The 21,574-nt window shown below is 34.1% G+C and overlaps 1 protein-coding gene and 1 non-coding gene across 4 annotated transcripts in view; both read left to right on the top strand.

Moving 5' to 3' along the window:
* Window positions 1-21,574, top strand: part of Sema2a (Semaphorin 2a) — a 658,355-nt gene that overhangs the window by 354,509 nt on the left and 282,272 nt on the right. The gene's annotated exons all lie outside the window — the stretch shown is intronic.
* LOC141451584 (U6 spliceosomal RNA) lies at window positions 4,068-4,174 on the top strand. The gene has a single exon (XR_012456901.1). It is a non-coding gene; the product is annotated as a U6 spliceosomal RNA (small nuclear RNA).

Genomic DNA, 21,574 nt, shown 5'->3' with positions numbered 1-21,574 from the left:
CTCCCCAGTATTCCATTCCTTCTAGAATATCTCTTCTTACCTTTACTATCCAACATGAAGATACGTGCTCTTATCAAGTACTTGGGAAACAAACCAGCTGGTTTTTGCTATGATGCTGTGTTACTAAGGCAACATTGTTGTCCACTTCAACAATAACAAAATTCCACTTTATCTCTCTTTATTTTTGTTCAGTGGTTACATTCACAGCACGTAACTTATATGTGATATTGTTACCACTTGAAGGGTGACCCCCCCCTTCGCTTATTGTGTGCTCCTCTTAACTTGTTCCTTTGATTTGATTATCCACCAGGATTACAACCTAATTGAAAAACCCTCATCTACCTTGCCAGTTTTCCTGCTGTAGAAACTAGCAGTAGTTACAGAATACTGCTTCGTTGGTTAGTTATCACTCGGAGGTTGATTGCTAATCTGATCAGCAAGTTAGTTTCTCATGTGCTCCAAATTCACTATCGAATCTTTAACCCTTTCTCAAAGGTTACGTCTTGGGGAAAAAAAAGAAGTGCCCTCACTTCAAACTTACTGAGACTGTGAGATCTAGATCCTGGGTGGGAGATTATGAGACAAGACTCTGAGAGAAGTTCTAAAATTAAGTTAACTCTACAGTTGTCAAAGTATCTCAGTCCAGAAACATGTCTATGTTGTTGCACAGTGTTGCCTATATATATATACAGTTAGTTATTAGTTAGAGGTGTGTTTTGTTGGCTGTCCTAGGGTTGTTGGTCTGACTCTATCGACAGAAGTTCTCTGAACACGTCCAACATTTCTACAGTTATGTCTGTGAACTTAACTGACCGTCGTCGTTACCTAATTATATTAACTTGTTCGCACCAAATACAACTGACCGTTAGCTATTTATTAACTCAACTAAATTACTGAACCTTGTTTAACTATCTAAATGCTACTTTGGAATTGGCCACGTAATCGGGCAATTCGACTTGTTACTTGTCAATTACTCTTCACTATTTTTCTAGTATTTTCCTTTTATAATTTTATTTAATTCATCAATTTTCCTATTAAGAGTTTTCTTTAAAAAAGAAAAGAAAATAGATTTGGAACAATTAACTTTCTGTTTCAACAGTTTATCAAATTTTCACGGAAAACACATTTTGGTAAAACCCTGAAATTTATGACACTTTTGCTGCTCTGCATGCCAGGATTCTAATAATAATATTTATTCTTCATATGAAATATTTACAAATTACAAAATGAAAATATTGTACGGCTTGGAAAATCCGTCAGCCGGAGTCGATGTTACTATAATGATAAAGAAAGGAAAAGGAAAACAAATAAACCAAAAATTAATAATAGCAATAATAAACAAAAAATATAACCGACCTAGAAATAAAATAAAACGAAATAACCAAATATATAACAGAATTATAAATTAATAATTAAACTCCTGAACCAGCTGATAACGATAAGACCAGGCATGGTGAGCATATTTAATAAGAGGTTGACAATTTCGCGTTCCATTTAGGAAAGAAATCAATTGTTCTCTCGTAAGTACTGAACGTCCAAAATAAAGTCTCCGGATTTCAGAAAGAATTGAGCAGTCACCAAGAAAGTGAACCACGTCCTCAATGCACCTTGAGTTACAAAGAGAACAAAGTTCAATCTCCCTAGGCAGCCATGGCGTATGATTCAGGTAGACAAGCTCACATCTTAACTTAAAGATCCAACGGAGTTCAGTTAGAGTTAGACCCAAGGAATGATTCTCATTCAAGTGACAAAAATTAAATGAGTGGTCAAGTTCTCTGTAACCAGGATTCTAATCAAGTAATATTTAATTGTTTTATAGCCAATGATCATTCAAGTCCTACTAGTTACATCTAGTTATCTACTATACAGGGTGTATACGGAGGAGTGGTCGAAACTTCTGGAGGTGATTCAGCAGCTCAAATGCAACAAAAAATATTCTCTTCACTTTGGCCTGATTTTCAATAGTATCCAAGATATTTGCATTTTTAACTTTTCCGTCGATATTCGCGTTTTTAGCCATAAAAATGGCCGTAGCTTTTCTATCCTTTAACCTACAACAAATCTGCTTATTCCAAACGAAAGAGCATTAAATTTCCTATAAATTTGCTTGGTACAGAGCCTCAAAACGATTCTTATAACAATGAAATTTTTACTTGAATGTCTAAAAATTTCGCTCTCGATGATTTTTGTTAAAATTTTCAATTGCATTTTCTCAATGGTTAATGAATCAAGGAATCACATAATTTCAGAAAAAGTTGCGCATTTATTGAGCTTCAAGACCATATGGACTTTTTGGTTTTTAATAAAACCCTACCCCAAACAGAAGGGTGTAAAGGCAGAAAACTGGGATTTTGCGAACTGACTTTTCATTACTAATTTACTCAAATGTCAATTTTTGGAGAAGGAACAAAAAGAAAAGTAACCATTTTAGTTTTTCACAATTATTATTTAATAAAACGGAAGTAAAAAATAAAGCAGCAATAAAATGCAGTAGTTGACTACAATTGTTGGTGCAACTTGAAAGTCCAAATTGATAGTTATTTTTGCAGAAGATTTTTTTCCTGCTAGAAAAGAAGAGAAAGATAAGTGAGAAAGAAAGCTAAACAATATTTGTAAGTTTCGAATCTCAAATCGAATTTTGGTGGAATCTCAAACTCTGTTATTTTGTTAGCAATACATAAAAAACAACTATTACTTAAAACTGTGAATTCCTAGGTATTTTCCCCCCCCCAAATTTAATGAAAACACAGCCACCATTGTGAGAAACATTTATTGCTAGTTCTGAATAATAGAAACAAAACTAGTTGAAATAACAGTGGTAAAAAACCACACGTGTGTCGAAGTGAATGCCAGTCCCAGAAATAGTAACATTCACGCAACCAATCTCCCATTCGTGAGCAACTATTTCCATCCCCCTGGTCTACTCTAAGACTTTTCATTACTACTCACAGGTCGCTTGATTCTTACTTCAGTATTGAGACCCAGTATTCCATTACTTTGTAATCGTCTGTCTCTCTCTCTAAAGCACAAAAAAACAGGTGTTTTTTGGGGTTTATAGTTGAGGTAATCCAGTGTGAACTATATTTAGATAACCATCTACTTGTTCATCAACACTTCAACGTATTTTAATTAAGACCGGAACATCTGTTTTGTTCCAAAAAAACTTATTTTTTATTTAACTGCGTAAATTCTAGTTTTTATCTAAATTGATGAAAACTACACTAATCTTATATAGTCTCTAGAATATAGTGTGGTACAAACATGATTCCAAATTTTAGGAAATCATCGGCTAATTCTCTGAAAAATTTCTAGTAAATCTGAAACGAATTCCAGGTCGTTGTAATGGAAGAGAATGGATCCGTTGTGCGATTGGATAATCTTTTACAATTTTGTGCTCCAACCTATCTTTTTAATTCATTTTTAATCGGCAACAAGTAAAGTAATCGCCTATTTTTTTTTTTTTATCGCGGGGTTTAACGTCCAACTACCAATTAGTTGAATGAAATCGATTTACACCTAAATAAGGAAATACGTAAGACAAAGTAGCTTCTTTTTTTTTACTTATTTTTTAATCGCAGAATATTCCTTTTTGTTTTTTTAATCTTTTATTGAAAGTTGCACCTGCAACGATTGTTGCAACTAGCAAATGTGATATAATATAATTAATAGATAGGAGAAGGCACCCAGTGGCGACACTCCATTAACGTGAACAGATGCGCTAAACTGCTCTTATGATGAGAGTAGATAGTAGCCAGTTAACTGTTTTATTCCCCTCAGTCCCTCATTAAGTTTTGGTTTTTGACTTTTCCGAGTAATTTGAAAATTTTACTACATTGGAACTAAAAGTAAAAAACAAAAATTAATGCCTACTGTTTCAGGCGGGCTTTACGTCCAACTACCGATAGAGGTCGTGAACGGAGGCGACTAGCAAACATACTTTACTGTAAATTTCTTTTATTAACTTTAAATAAAATCCAAGGCCTAGACCGTGAATCGAACCCAGTCCTACAATACATATTAACTTCGCAGGTCTTGCTTCTAACCGCTCGGCGAGGGGCGCCACGTATGTATCGCTTCAGCGGTACATATACTAAAATTGGAACGATACAGAGAAGATTAGCTTGTCTCCTGCGCAAGGATAATTGGCAACAACCTTTACTTAATTCACTAACTCCGAAGAAACTGTATATATTTCTCTTAACTTTCCCATCAATCTGTATGAACTATCAGAATTTCGGTAGAAAAATGTCTTGAACCAAGGTTGTTGAATAATACCATGAATACAGTTTCTATTCAGATTCATACAAGTAAACCATTTTCTGCAAACTGGTTTTCCTAATTCCATTAAAAGGCCCTAAGGATCTTCGAAAGGAAGCTATTGAGACGTATCTTCGGCTCCGTGTACGCTGAAGGAGCATGGCGCATCCAGGACCAACCAATAATTAGATGACCTTATACAGCATGAAAATATTGTTAGGTTTATTAGTTCCAAGAAGAATCAGCTGATTAGGATATCTAGAAAGGTGGCCAAACATAGGAATGATCAAAAAAGCTTTCCACGAAACCTTCCTTGGAAAAAGGAAAAGAGGACGTCCACGTAAAAGTTGGATCGCTGACCTGGAAGAGGATCTGGTAAAAATGGGAGTAGAAATTTGGAGAGACAGAGGTTGTTGAAAATTAAGTTTTAAGGAGGCCAAAGTTCATCAAGGACTGTAGGGCCAGATTCGTAGTAGATTTCCTACTTCAGGACGCCACCTCAATGCAGATATTTAGGTTAAATCTCAATTTCATAATACATGATCAAATTCTTTTCTAACCTAATAGGAGAAAGTATTACAAAATATTAATGGCAAAATAAAACTTTTTCTCATTATTTGAGAAAAATAATGATTTGTTTTTGTTTGATAGCTATTTATTCAAGTATTTGTTGTATCTATTGAGGCGAACTTTACGATTATTATTATTTAAAGGTGAATAAAAAATCACTGGCTTATTTATGCATGTAAAAAGGAAAATAGAATGGAGGACCCCAAAGTGTACTGATGGAATGAGGAATAACTTGTGGCGGTTTTCATGCTCCAATTTCTTTTACAGTTTCATAAAGTATGATCAAAGTGTGACCGAACGAGGAACGTCGCCGGTCTAGAATTCAGTGGCAAGAGCCTTTGTCATCTCTACTACGCCAAGAAGAGACGATCTACTACCCTCGGCTCCTCCACACATTGAACTGTCTACTGCTTTCCATCTTCGCTTCAAGTCCATCCAACTTTACGACTTCGCCCATAAACTTGTTTTAGTTTTCTCACTGCTTCCGCTCCGTGCTGGCTGCTGCTGCTTCCGCCACGTATTCGGTGATCTTCACCCATACCCGCCATATCTAAGTAGTATTCATCAGGTTTTTCTCTTCCGCTCTTGGAGCAGTAATGAGCTCCATTTACTGCACAGTGTCGTTTTCTCGTTTGCTAAAAGACAGTTACTTTTCTTCTTTAAATCTACATTCTTCATTACTTTTATTTTAATTTTTTTTTTTACTTTAAGGCTTGTCATCTTCTAAGGACATTGGCACCAGCAGCTTTTTTCAATGTACTGTCGTCCTCCAGACAGTGTTCAACATATAATTTCACAATAGTGAGTTTGCAAAATTTCCCAAAAAAGAGGAAATCCAATCTGGGAGTCTTGTCCCGGCATCCAAAAAACCTCTGGGTGTATAGTTACTGTAACTAGTGCCATTCTAAAAAAACCGAATTAAAACTGTTAATAACAACCATAAATGAGACTAAATTTCCAAATTTTAAAAAAGTTGGTAGACTGGAAGTCAGTTTACTGAATAGATTATTCAGTTTTTTGAGTTTTGCACAATAACCACTCCTGGAATTTAATTGATATATCTTTTTGTGATTACAAGTGTATGTAAATTTATAACTTTTTTATAAAAATATTTTTCCCTTAATATTTTATTGAGGTATTTTTAGGAGGGGAGATGAATAGATCGCGGTGGTCTGCGATATGAGCGGTCCAGTTTGGTAGCTTTCTTCTTAGTAGTGCGTTTTCTTGTTCTTTGTTTTAACTATATTCAGTATGAGCTCGGACGAAGAGCAACTCCTTCAGCTATTAGCTTTGAAAAGCAAAAAGAAGAAAAGACGAAGTTGGGTGCATGAAATCAATAAGAAGAGAGAACAATTAGGGGAATACCACCGCTTATGTATCGAACTGGAGTCACATGAAGATAGGTTTTTCTAGTATTTTCGTATGTCGCGAGAATGAAATAAAAAATGAGTAATAAAGTTTCTTAACATTGGAATCTTTATTTACGTGGCGAGGCGGTCACGTTGAAATCTGTAATTTTGTACTACCACACTTAGGCCCATAATCTGAATAACCTAGACCGCTTGTCGTCGCGACAAAGACTAGCCCCGCGGCAGTAGACCGCGTTCTGTTTGACAGAGATGATGCAACTATACCGTCTGACCACCTCGGTCAGAGATCGTTGCCCGCCGCGACAGACCGCTTTCTGTGTGCCCAAGGCCTTAAGTATCAATTTACGGTCGTATCTGTTACTTTAATGTTTTCATACGCCAAAGACTTTAGAAGTTTAGGTTCCTTTAAAAAGTAAGAAAGAAAAGCAATTTAAAAAAATAATCTCATGATTTGATCAAAACTGCAACTCCAACTTTGTAAAAATCTAATTGTATTCAAAAATATACTTTATGGATACAAGCTATGTTAAAAATTCTATACAAAGTAGTTTCTCAAAGGTGGGCAGTCTAAACAGGTGAAAACAAATGCCTAAAATGAGGTTAAGTAAATGGTTTTACGAGAGGCGTGAGGTCCTTTGTCTCGTAGCGCAGCCGGCCATTTATTTACTACAGCGTCGTCAGCTTTTTCCTGCGAGACTTTGTGGCGTGTATAATGTCCATTATTATGGTTATTGTTTTACATAACAGAAACAATTTGTTTGTTAAGTTTTGTTAGTATACAAATAATTCTTGTATAAGTTTTGCATCTATTCGCCATAATTTCTGGCCTAACATTAACTACTCAACACTTCTGTATACGTACCACTTTTTTTTTAATTCTTCCTTCATTTAAAATAAATACTTCCCCAACTCTGGTCGATGTCTTGGCCATCCTGAGTGCTTATTTTTGGTACCCAGTACATGCAAAGTGGCTCCAAAAGATATCTTCCTCATTAAATCATCATTCTACAATCTTCCAAAAGAGAGTCCAACTAATAAAGAAAGGATTTCCGTCCGCTCACCTGGACAACTTCCCACATCGTACATTTTATCACGCAGTCTAAGCAGCGATCCAGTATGAAACACACTCTTGTTATTCAAAAATTCCGTTCATAATCATCCCGAATAACGGCTTTTTGCGCTGAGTCTTCTTAATTCGTAAAACGGATACCAAAACACATTGATTGCCCATCGGCGAATAATGTCTTCTATTTTTTTGAATTACACGGATTAGGCAACATTCCTATTCATTCCATCTTTGCAGTTCTTTACCTTTACATTTTTAATGGTCGTTCTATATTTCGCTTAGGTCTGTATTTATCGACCATATCAGGAATTCTTATTATCATACGTTTAAGATGCACTCTCACCATTTTTCTATCCCTTCTCTAAAAGGACATAAATATTGTATATCCTTTATCCTTCTTGTTCTTGTGTTTTCTTTTCATTAAACTCATCTCTGTGCTTTGTATATTACTTTTGATCTTAGATCTAGTAATTAAAAGATTCACTTTCTTGTCTAAGCGGAATCGCATTCATGGTATTCTAAAATTTTATTTTCATTTCAGGTCTTGGTTTACTTTTTAAACGTTTTACTTATCGCACATAAATTAGCTCGAAATTTATTTACTATAAATATGTGGGTAAACCCTCAGTGCTGGGTAATATCGTTGATTATTAGCAAGTTAAGCATATCTAACTTGCGTGATTGTATCCCTGACTGATATCGGCCTTTAATCTATCATTACAGACAGATTAATCAGTTTGCTTTCCAGAATTCAAATGTACTTAGGTTTCTGTCTCACATTTCAGATGTAATGAACATACATGTTACGATAGATAAAATCAACAATATTATTGTAACAACATTTGACTATCGTATATTTAAGGATTTTTATGGATTTCCTCATTACCTTTGCCGGCTCAAATTCTGTAATTTTGGCATCCTTTCCTAAATTAATTAATTTCAAGCAATCTTCATACACCATTTACCTTATATGTTCGTTACAACAATTTTTCAGTATGCATTAAGTGCGGAGATAGTTACGTTTTATATTTTAATTTCCGTCTGAATTATAATCAAGTGATAAAACCAATTTTACCTCGTTAATTAGGAATATCTTTTTTAATTTACTTCCATTACAGGATAATAAATGTTCATTTTAACCATATTCTCCGGATATTAAAAAATTTATCCTACAATTTCTCGTTGGAAAAATTACTCAATTAATTTGCTCTCCTTTATCTTTAAACTATAGGTGGAAAGAGAAAAATCATTGTCTCATTCAAATTCAAATTTGAGAGAAAACAAATTATTTAAAATTAGTCCCGAAAAGTGACGAAATCGCTTATACCAGGGGTCGGCAACTCGCGGCTCGCGGGCCGCATGCGGCTCTTTTATCCAAATTTTGTGGCTCTTCAGCCTGTCCAAAATATATTGTATATTTCAATTTTATTTTATGAAAATTTCATTTATTAAAGTAAAGGTATTTTTTCAAAAAGAATTTTAAATGTGATAGGTTTGAAATTGAATAGAATTATATTAAAATACAGAACTTAATTTTTATAGGACTGCAGCCATTTTCATTCAAACACAGGTTTAGTTATTATTTATTTGTTCATTTACTTTGCAATATGTGAAAATAAATATATAAAACATTTAAATGTTATTGAATGTCATAAAACAATACTTTGTGAATACAAATTATCTACAGAGTTGTTCACACTACCATCCTTGCGGCTCTTGGTAAGATTTATTAAAATTATTTAAGGAGAAATGGCTCTCCATTTAAAATAGGTTGCCGGCCCCTGGCTTATACCTTTAAACAGCATTTCAGCCCTACTTTAAACTCATTTGATAAAGAAATTTGATTTTATTAAATTTAGCCAACTGACAGAACTGATATCTACCCAAATTTCTTGTTCTTCTATTTAGAATTTTGACAGTAACCAACTAAAACAATGCATCGATTTCTGCTTGGAAAATGATTTTCTCAAATAGGATTTAAACATTTTCCTAGTTAAATGATTAAGTCTAAATTGTAAATTGGATTAGTAACCATAAACCTTTTGAACTATAGATATCCGTTCCATTACAAAGATTATCAAAGGTAATGCGTTAAAATGGGGCAACACTTGAGTTGCAACTGTGGTATGCAAGTCTCCAACTTCAACTAACTGTGCACTTGGATTAGTTTTACCTTTAGTGTGCAGTTATAAAGAAACTATTTTCCACTTTAGTTGGCGACCAAAATTTCCCAACTATACTAATTTTCTTCACATATCCTTGATGTTTTTTATGGTCCAGTTATGTAGCGCTGGAATGAAATTTCATTTTACCTTAATTTCAAATAACATTGTATGATGCGCCTGTCTTTTTTTAATTTAATTTATTTATTTTTTATTACGCCATATTTTGGTCGTGTTGCGACCTCTATTTTTTCATAAAAATTATTATTTGTTTTCTGTTTTTTCTGCTTATACATACAACATGCAAATATATAAGTATATTTGCATATATATAAGATTGAAGTATGCATATTTTTGCTAATACTAAAAAAAAAAGATTTCAATTTAATGTTTAAATTTGTTATTCTACGTGTGATAATGTAATCATTTCATTAACTCCATTATATTTTCGCATCTCAATTTATCAAAAATACGGTGAAGTGTCTAATGAACTTTCTTAATATAATTAAAGTCGTAATTAAGGTCGATAATTACAATGTACACTGGATTGCTCTCATTCGGCTATTTGTTGGTGGAAATATTGAATTTGTCTATGGTTTTCTCAAGCCAAAATATTTAAATTTGGAAACTGAATTTATTCTATGTGGATGATTTTAGGAATTACTTAATTAATGAGGAGTTTGAAACTAATAAATCTGGTTCGATCACTTTCATAGCTTACTTTTACTGACACTCTTGAGTGTCGAACTTATAATCGATAATATCCACGGGTACCTTACTTTTGCTTTCTACTAAGGAATAAGAGATTTTATTTAAAGTGATAAATATGAGAAATTTAAGTTATTTTTGACGCCACCCATAATAGCTAATTGAGTCTAAAGCCCGCGTGAAATTATAGAAGTTATTTCGCTTTACTGATTTTTATAATGGCTAATTAAACAATTAATGAAACTGCCAAGTTAAAAAATATATAATTATTTAGAAAAATAAGAGACAAGAAGAGAAAGAATAAAAATGCTTCAATTTTTTTTGAATGCAGTTTTTATTTTAATTAATTAAAAATAATTGCAGGAGAATGTTTGCACATGCATAGAAGCTTGCACTATGGAAACGTAGCTGTCTATAAGTTTAAATATTTGCCAATTAACGCGAATATTCTAATTTATTTAATGGCGATAATGAGAATAAAGTAAATGTTTATGGTATAATGAAGTACATGTAATATAAAACCTTTTTAACTTTAATTACTCCTGGGATATATAATAATAAATAATCTTTCGCCTTAATAACTAAATACAATAATTACTGCAAATATACAAAGTGTAATTCTGTTCTAAATTAAATTTACTTTAGACTAGTTGTTCTTTAATGAATTTAATTTAAGTAAACAATTAGAAATTTGTTCTTTCCTCAGTTCTAACCAGCCAAATTGAAGATTTTGGAAACTTCCCTCATATTGTGTAAGGAATCCACATTTAATAAATATGGGTCTTACTTTAATTCCACAACTTTTTGCTCTAGAACCTGACCTGCTAACATCATCAAAATGTAATTCCAAGTTCGATCTATCTGCTATTTTAAGTTTTTAAAAACAAATACAATCACACACATTAGGAATGGATTTTGAGTTGCTACTCCACAGTAATTTTACATCCTGTATTTAAAAATGGACAATCTTACATTTTTCTCATTTGAATCTAAAATAAGCAATATTTGCTTATTTTAAAACAATGAGGCCTACAAGCTTCTTCAGAAACCTTCAAATTACCTTTTACCGATCATTTCTTCAGTTCTTTGTCGTTAGAGATTTCGTTTTATGCATTAGAAGTGTTTCTGTAATTTGACTATTGCCTTTAAGAAAGAATCTAAGTGTTAAAGATAGAGATAGATAATTAATCTATATTATAAATATGTACAATAAATTTGAATTTGAATTTGAAAATGTTTATTTACAATTGAAAATTTTTTGTACAAATATAAATAAAAACATGAAGTGCAATGAACTACATTATAACTTTCACAACATGGTACGGAGAAAGCTTAAGATGTGAAGGATACACAGAATGCAAGGAAGAAGGAAGGAAAACCTGCAGCTAGAGTAGAGAGTTAGAGAAGGATGTGTATTAGTCTTTTGTCTGTAAGAAATAGAAGGATCTGTAGGAGGCTATGTCGCGGCAGAGTGGATTAGGATGGCAGTCTAGGATGGAAAGGAGTTTGAGCAGACGATTTTGGATATAGTAGGGTACGGGGATAATGGATGTAGTCTCGTGAAGTGAGTCCATTTTAGTGCGTCGAGGAGAGACTGTCACGAGTCTGAGAAATTTGTTCTGTGTAGTCCTACTACAAGTCAGGCTCTAGGCGGAGCTGACGTAGAGCAACATCGGCCTATTGACCACTTAGTAAAGGAGGAGTTTGTTAGGCATGTAAGGGTTAAAATTTAGTCTTATTCATAGCAACCATTGAGTTAATTTCAGTACACATCTTTTTGTTTACAAAACGTACCACATTGTACCGGAATTTGTCCCGTTTTGAAAATACGTTCCAGTATGTACTTTTATGCCGCTATATGTTTAAAATCTGTTTAAAACAAAAAACAATTATATCCACTGAAGGCTGCATTCAAAATTTGATTAAATAGAAATTGTAGAATACAATTTAGCCAACCATGCATATCTGCACTCGTGGAAAATCATATTCGACATTTGGTCAATCACAGGTTGTAGCTTAGACGATGAAACCTAACGTTTTAAGAAAATTACTCATAAAACTTATCTTGATTATCAAAAGAAATGAATTAGGTCTGATCTCATTCGAAAAAGAGAAAAGCATGAACATTTCTTTAGAGGAATAAATGAAGCCTTACTGCTGTGAAATGAGCAAAATAAAAGCTTTCGATGTCCATACGATAAAATAATAATCATCAATAATGTGCTTAAGAGGCACAGTTGATTACTTTCTTGAAAGCAGTATATTTGCAAAAGGAAAGTGGAAAGTCACAATCAAAATCTTGCAATGAAGCCAAATAGAATGGGAACTTAACATCAAAAGTTTGGATTCACTTTTCATTCACTAAAATGATAATTTTTGATGTTATGTGATAAATTTTACATATTAAACTATAGATAACTGTTATGGAAGGGTACAATATATTTGCTCCAGGTAATATAGTTAGAATGCAAAAGTATATAATTGGCTGCGCTATATCTGTGCACAGGTATTAGGGTAGGAGCTTGATGATTGTACAGGGGTAGAAGCAGCTTTCTAGAAGAAATCCACCCTGGGTACATACATATATATGTACTTTTCTATATTTGTAAGTTAAAAATGTGGCCGTTTATGTTCTGAATATATTTCCATCTCAACTCTCCAAGTCTCTGAGATTTCTCTTCTTTTACCATCTTATGCACACCTCATGCTCTTCCTACACTTATATTTAAATCTTTGCAGATTCTCGGCTCTTGTAGATGTTTCGATGTAAGACCCTTTTTTATCTTCATTTTTCGCTCAAAATTTCTTACTTTTGAACTTTTTCAAAAAATTTATAATAATGGGAGACTAGAGCTTTCTGACCACTAAATTTTGACTGTTTCATCATTTTGTCTCAAACTTCAGAAATTCTAATTACTTTGCTTAATACATTTAAAAATTATTATTACTAAAATATTTTTTATTATTTATCCTTTTATTGAAATTTACACCTGTACCTACAGGGTACAATAGGTAAATGAGATGAATGTATATACGAGTATAGATAACATGGCAAACGTGAATGACGGTCATCCAGTGATGGCCGCCATTAGTCACCCAGTTGGTCAGGGGCCAATGGCGCCTCAGCCGTCTTCGAGGATTGGAGGGTAGCGTAATTGAAGATAAGTTTGCAGCTAAAGAGTTGTGATGAAGTGAGAGTTTTTGGTGAAAATTTTTATATCGGATTTTGGCAAGTTCGGAGATGAGTGGAATTTGGAGATCTGTATGTATTGTGTGGTTGCTAACCTAGAATGGAGCGTCTACTATGCGGCGGAGTATTTTGGATTGTAGGGTTTGCAGTCTATTGATGTTTGACTTTTTAGCTGTTCCGTAAAGTTCGAGTCCGTAAGTCCATATTGGTGTGAGAAGAGCTGTATAGAGTCGTCGTTTGTTCTGTAGTTGAGAGTTTTGAGCGTTTGTCAAGTAGTCTGGCTAGAAGTTTGTATCGTTTGTTTAGTTTCTTCTACCAAAAGAAAAATTTGATTTAATTCAATTATTTAGTCGTAACGAGATATTACACTGTCTATCCGCAAATCTTTCCATTTATCTCTTCTGCTTTCTATGTAAACCCATCTGCCTGACTTTCTATTTCACGCTCTCTGTCAGTTACTATGTGCGTTCATCCTCTCAAGACTATCTTTCTATCTGTCATTCAAGTTATAAGACTATTCTGCCTCACCAATTTTATAAACTATTAGCGACGTATTTTTACGCAACAAATTTATTAATATTTTATATTTATTATTATCATTTATTAATTAAGCCGCGTTATTATCTGTGTGGCTGAAAATTGCTCAGTTTAGTTCTAACTCCGAGCTGTGAACTTTCTTGTAGGAAAATGGTCCATAAGTTGTGGATGTTTTTTTGGAGATATTTCGGAAGTACAATTAGCCTAAATATTTATTTTTAGTTGATTTTTGGGGAATATTGAGGCGCAGTCATAAATTCAAAAAGAAGTTTTGTTACTTCATAACAACGTTTCAGTAAATATATTAACTTCTTCAGGGTATTGTAATTTATGTAGTTTTAACGTTAAGCTATATCTGTGTTAAAATTTAATGACCGCACCTCAATATTCCCCAAAATCATCAATCAACAACGGTCGAAAGCCAAAACCATAATTTATTTTTAGTCTCAACGCAAACCACCATAAGTATTCCTTTGTCAGCAGATAATTTTACCTGTTACCGAAAGTTTGTAGAAGGCGTGCTATGAAAGAATTGACCTAAAAATGGTAAATATAGTACAAACCAAGTTAGAAAAGCCAGCAAAATAGTTGACAAACTTGTCGATTTGTTATATATGTGACTCTATGCTAGAGAGGCTTTGTTCCTGGCCAGAACAATATCACGTATTCTTGACACCCTACTATACTCACTGTGGTCCTTCTCATAGTGCTCACTTGGTCCAATAAACATAGTCCATAGTCCCTATCTGTTGGCAAAGGCCGTTGGGAATGTTACCACTATACCGCTGTCCATGAATATTGCCCTAGGCTAGCACTCCCACGGGTTACCTGACGTTTCCTATAAAGCTATCGGAGAAGTTAGAATTGGAGAGAAGGAAGTATACCGAGTAACTCGGAAGTATAATAACAGTAAAACTGCACATGACGCAAGCTCAGCTTGTGTCAAAACGACTTCTTTGTCCTTTTACTTTTTCTTTCCTTAGAAGAAAACACAATTCGCTCCTTTCTTCCTTTACATTCCTATTACCCGTCCCACCGTTGTCCAGTGTCTCTTTTCTTTTCCAATCAAACATAATGTTTTTACATCCTGGCAGTTAATTTATATATTTATTGTTATTATATTCTTTCAAAAGTTACTTTACAAAGACACTTACCATTTATTCAGCACAAAATATCCTAATCCAAAAACAAAATCCCGTTTAAACATTTATTAGTATCTTTTTTTTTTTTTTGTTTTATTGATTTGGTTTTATATATTGTTTTTCTAGGATGTCATCAGCAAACAATTTTCTGTAAAATTGATGTTAAACTCAGGCGATTTTCTCTTGCTAATAATCTCAAATGTCTAACTTAAATTTTCCATCAATTTCCGGAGACTTGAGTCACATTTAATCCTTACCAGCATTATACAATTTGAAAAACCTAACCTAACCTTTCTGGGATTACTATCCTAACTCCTCCTTGAGAACTGCTCAAAAAACGATTTTTATTTTTCTAAAAGAAAAGCATACCGATAGGACCGATTTTCATGAATGTACACTAGATTCTTTTCTTGCCTTATTACAAAAAGGACAAAAATTATTACTGTCGTTACATTTTTAATACGAGGGTCGTTTGAAAAGTCCGTGCAAAGTCAGAGAGATAGCACCACTGGCGCGTATCGAGGCTATGTTTAGTTAGTAGCATCTCTTGGAAGAACACACACCAAGTTTCAGCCAGATCGGTCTATATCTATGTGTTTGGCATTCGTTTCAATCGAGGAAGTCGAGTGATTTTCAAAAAAATGGACGAAAAAGAATTTCGTGTGTTGATTAAACACTACTTTATGAAAGGCAAAACGCCTCAGGAGACTAAAGAGAAGCTTGATATACATTATGGTGACTCTGCACCTTCGATTAGAACAGATTATAAGTGGTTTCAAAATTTTCGGAGTGGCCATATGGGCACAAGTGACGCTGAACGTTCTGGACGCCCTGTTGAGGTTACTACTCCAGAAATCATTGATAAAATCCATGATATGGTGATGGATGACAGAAGAGTGAAGGTGCGTGAGATTGCTAGTACTGTGGGCATCTCGAATGAACGGGTACATAATATTTTGCATCAACATTTGGACATGACAAAGCTATCCGCAAGATGGGTGCCGCGATTGCTCACGCTTGACGAAAAACGAAATCGTGTGAAGTGTTGCAAGGACGGTTTGCAGCTGTTCCAGAAGAATCCGCAGGACTTTAAGCGTCATTTCGTCACTGTGGATGGAACATGGATACATCACTACACTCCTGAGACCAAAGAACAATCTAAACAATGGGTTACCAAGGGGGAATCTGCGCCAAAAAAGGCGAAGACCGTTCCTTCGGCCGGAAAGATTATGGCGACTGTCTTTTGGGATTCGCAAGGAATAATCCTCATCGACTATCTGGAAAAGGGTAAAACTATTACAGGTGCATATTATTCATCGTTATTGGACCGTTTGAAAACCGAGCTGCAAGAAAAACGCCCACGATTGGCCCACAAAAAAGTCCTTTTCCATCACGACAACGCACCAGCTCACACCTCAGCAGTTGTGGTCGCAAAATTAATGGAAATAGGGTTCCAACTCGTTTCACATCCCCCCTATTCTCCAGACTTGGCTCCCTCGGACTACTATTTGTTCCCCAATATGAAGAAATGTCTGACGGGAAAAAGATTTTATTCAAACGAGCAGGTGATTGCAGAAACGAATGGCTATTTTTCAGACTTGGACAAATCCTATTATTCGGAAGGGATCAACAAACTAGAGCAGCGTTGGACGAAGTGTATAAGCCTAAAAGGTGACTATGTTGAAAAATAAAAAAGGTTTACCCCAAAAAATTAAGTAGTTTTTATTTTTGCACGGACTTTTCAAACGACCCTCGTACATAGATATTAATTTTATTTTCACATACTAATATTAACTGGTTTATTATTACAATTTTAAAATTTGCTCACGGAAAACTGAACTACTGCTTACAAAAACAATTGTATGCAGTTCTGCAGATGGAGTTTTAGTATATTTTACAATAACCGGCTTTTTTGCGATTGTTTTTTTAAAAAAATTTTGCCCAATTCGTCTGCAGCCATAGCTATTCAAAGTATAGGTTATTAATTACATTTTTCAATTGGCTATCTCAATTAAGGTTTGTACAATTTTTGACATTTCTATACAGGGTGGACCAGTAACTAATGTCCATAGGGGTTACTGTGTGTAGTTCATCTGAAGTGGGCTTCAAAGTCGTATTGGCCAACTTCATATTTTCCACTGTTCTTGAGTAACGTCACTTTCAATGTTTTTTCTCTAAAATCATTACTTTTTTTTGCAATAAAAATGTTATTACTGAGAAAGTTTTAGTCCGAATTCGATTCTGATGACACGGTTAGAAAGACAGATAAATTTTCTAAAAAATTGACATCATTTTGAAGCATAAGTCATTCTCCAAAACAGTCTCAATCTTCCTCCGAATGCTGGAAAAATAAAAGTAATCGAATTTTTTAAGAAAACCTATGTGATCATTATCAGACCTAGGTGTTGGCACTTTTTATAAAAGTTTTCTTCCCTAATGTGGGCTTTCAAACGGTATATCATTTTCCAGGGATTCCTTTTATCTTCGTATGATAAATTACGTTTGTTTTGCAAGAAAACGTGTTCACGAGCACAGAACAGTGTTAGTTTATCAAGTTGTTTAATTCATTGAAAACTCTTTTTGATGGACCAGAAGTCAATTTTTAAAGTAGATTGTCTTAAAATAAGGAAGTCAAAGGTTACAAATTGCCTTTTAAAAATTCTGATTTCTGATCTCACTGAAATATTTGAGAAAATGTTAGGAAATATTTCAAAATATGAAGTTGGCCAAATACGTCTTAGATGTGCTATACACAGTAGGCCTATGGACATACTGGTTCAACCTGTATACCAGTATTGTTGTTTTTAATTGATGTCTGAATTGTCTTATTTGTAGTATTTATTACATAATGGTAGTAGAACTTAATTGTTAAAATAATGGTAGCTCTCAATTTTCGGCCATCTTACCAAACGAGCGACGAAAGTAGAAGCTTCTTTCAGAAACAGTATTCAGATATTTAAAAGAGACCTCACATTTAGCAATTAATTTGAAATTATCGCTTCTGATGCCATCTTTATTTTACTTAAGATTAGAACGATATGGACAAATAATTACTTTAAATATTAGATTTTAGTTACAACTGCTTCTAAGCCGGTTGAAATGATATCGGCGATTGAAAGCTGTGAATAGATTTCCGTTCAAACAAAATTTATTGTAACCTTTTTTTATGTAGTCTGTAATCAAAATCAGCATCAAAAGAAATCTGATTCATATTGATTCAAGATGGGCAAATAAAGAGAAGGAACAAAATTCTTCTTCCTTTTTTTGTTTAAGAATTTGCTGAGAAAGAGAGAGATAAGAGAAGGAGTCTCGAGTATAAAAACAAATCAGAGAGAAAGGTAAATTGACTCTCTTTCAACGAGCGTTCTGAAGATTGCATTTACTTTCCATTCTGTGCTTATAGGGGGAGGCATTTCTAAAGTGGCCTTTATCGTTTAACAACCAATCAGATGATTCAGTTTCTGTTTAATAAGGTTGATTTAGTAAAGGGAGTAGCGAGGGGAGGGGGAGTTGGTTGGAGATTTAGGATTGATTGATGTAGCGAACTGGGGACTGGGAGAAGTACGTGGGCTCAGAAATATTAAAAGAAAATACGGGATAAGAATACACCGAGGTAGAAAGACGGGAGTCGAGGTAATGAAGTACCTCTTTCTCTTGCTTTATTCAACTATAGGAGAACAAGGGCTCCCAATTGATTGGAACTTTTTCTCTAGTTTAGAGAAAATATTAATTTGGATATTCCATTATTTTTGTTCCGACAGATTGCGCTGTTCTAAGAGCAAACTGTTAGCAAATCAAGCAGTTCTTGCTGTATTTAAGTGTTTAATGTTTTGTGTCAATATAATAACAGCAGCACCTTCATTTATGTAGTTACAGTACCGGGCAAAGGGGTGACCTAATGCTGCACGAGAATCGAGACAAATCAAGACCGAGATCGAGATCGAGACGAGATTTGAGCGACCTAGACATTATATATATTTAAAAAAAAAAAATCAAAACCGAGACTGAGACGAGATTGATAACACGAGACGAGTTTGATGACCCGATACGAGACAAAAACTGAGACGAGACACTTCTCGTACGAGACCGAGGCGAGATTTACATAAAGTCTCTCCTCGTCTCCGCCTTCAGGCCTCAAATTTCAGAGTTCAAAGAAATGTTTTTATTAATATGATAATTTCTTATGATTTATAATGATAATTTATGGTTTGTTTCGGAACTATTACACTGCTATTATCTCCTGAACTAATAAATCATTTGCATTTATATTTTAATCGTATTTAGGGGCTAATAGAGCCTAAGACTCTATAAAATTCCATAAAGACCTGATGAGTTGAAAGCGAAATATTGAGAATTAAAATTTAGGGAGTGTTTTAGACTGTAAAACTTTTAGCTGTCATTATCCGCTTCACTTATTCATCTTTAAAGTTTATATTTACCCCTTTATAGGGACCGATCTTTGTCAATAATTATAATAATCTGATGAATGGGGAGCGTGATATTAATAACGGTCCCTTGTAGGAACAGTTGTCGTGTAAGGGTTGATTGTTAAAAACACGTCACAAATCGTCATTTTGAAAAACACCCGACTTTGACAACTTTGACAATCGGTGCCACGGTAGCCGAGCGGTTAGAGGCGAGACCTGCGAAGCTAACATGTATTGTAGTACTGGGTTTGATTCCCGGTCTTAGGCCTTGGATTTTATTTAATGGTTATTTATAGTAAAGTATGTTTGCTAGTCGCCTCCGTCCACGAAACCTAATTGGTAGTTGGACGTAAAGCCCGCCTGAAAAAAATAGGCAGTTACTTTACTTTACTTCTTGTTTATAAGTGTATCATATAGATTTCTAGAAAACATTATTTATGCGGCAAACCCGCAGAATTTGGGACTTTAGAGGTTATAACCCCAAAAAAACCTCAACCAGAAACGCTTCTAGAACAAATTTACTTAAGAAAAATTTACAAACAAAATTGGTAATTCCTTTCTTGAGCAGGTGTTATAGAAAAAATGTTACAAGAGTTTAATTCTATTGATTTAAGAAAAAGTGCAAAATATAAAATTGGGTGGAATTTATGGTGTTTTCAATTATTCTTGAAATATAAAAGTCTTCTTAATTTTTATATTTATTTTCTAAAAAAAATATTTTTTTTAATCAAAAATTTCAGCTTTGAAACTGAGATACAGATATCCATTGGTAATTTGTTTATATCTGATATTTCTATTTAAATTTTTGGCTTAATTTATTTCTTTTATTAAAGTCACGTTCCGGAAGCACTTTAAATACTTAATCTACGTATAAAGTATTATTGCGTTATTTAGGCAGACATGTTCTTATAACAAAGATTTAAATTTTAGTAAATTAACTCCTTTTGGGAATTTGCAAGTTTAATGCGCGCGGCTGTTATGAAAATAATAAGCATATAAGTGTATACTCATATAAGAGGGTTACAGCTTCAATGATCTCGAATGCTGCAAAGATTTCCCGTCTTGTTTACATAAAATTCTCTCCACTTCACCGCCTGGAAACTCGATAATTTCCCTGCTTTATCCACTATTTCCGCAAACTGCTTTCACATTGCAGCATTTTACCACCACAATACTGGCTTGACTAGAGCCATACTGAATTCTCAGAGTATCCTTGTTTCTACTGAGTCTTGTATTATTCAGGATGTCTTCTCCCCTCTAAATCCCTTTTTAGCATGGAGCCTTCCTGTCCTTCTTTTACCATTTCTATTTGACTTCTTCTTCTTCTTCTCGGTCCATCTCCTTAAATTCTCTCTAAAATGCCAAACATAAGAACAGGAACTTGATTTCTCGGCATTCATTCCACTTGATCGGCCATGCTCTTGCATATCAGGTATTCAGCATAGGGGCGGTCTTCGCTTTATTCTTCTCTCTCTCTCTACTCTCTTTTAGACTGTGCCGCCTCCATACAACATATCCACTACACACTTACGGACCCTTTCACCCTTGTGTACTTCTTGACCATTGTATCCCTTCCCTTGGATGTCCTTATCCGATATCGCATAACATTTTAGAATTCAACGACGCGAATGTTATTCACCTTAGAACACATTCACACACAGACACTTCCTGCCTCTCAAATAATCTGCCTAAACATAAAAAAACCTTTATCTCCGTTCTTCTTCACTTCGTAGCTTTATCACTCCTACTCTTAATGTCAACCATACAAAACAAACTCTAATCTTATTGATTTATTTCTAGATACAAAATAAACATATAAATGTAAGATAAAATATATGTAAATATAATTGGTGTATGTACCTTCGCTGTGCATGTATAAACATACAAAATCCGACTTAGATACGATGAAATCTCTGAAGTTTTTTTTTATTTCTTTATCTTCTTTTTCCTTTAAGTGAATCTGATCAAATCGAAGCTTTTTCTGATGTTTCATCTTTCGATGTTTCGGTTCGAATCTGTCAAGCAATTTCGATGCCTTTTTTTGTACATATACTAATAACTACTAGGTCGAAAAATCAATGCCCTTTTTTATATTGAAGAATTCAAAACTATCATTATTAACTTTATTAATGTTTAAGCAATGTA

The sequence above is a fragment of the Rhodnius prolixus genome, unplaced genomic scaffold (assembly GCF_049639745.1).
Source record: "Rhodnius prolixus isolate KJV_2025 unplaced genomic scaffold, Rpr scaffold_8, whole genome shotgun sequence".
Lineage (NCBI taxonomy): Eukaryota > Metazoa > Arthropoda > Insecta > Hemiptera > Reduviidae > Rhodnius > Rhodnius prolixus.
This window is presented reverse-complemented; position numbering and strand designations above follow the sequence as displayed.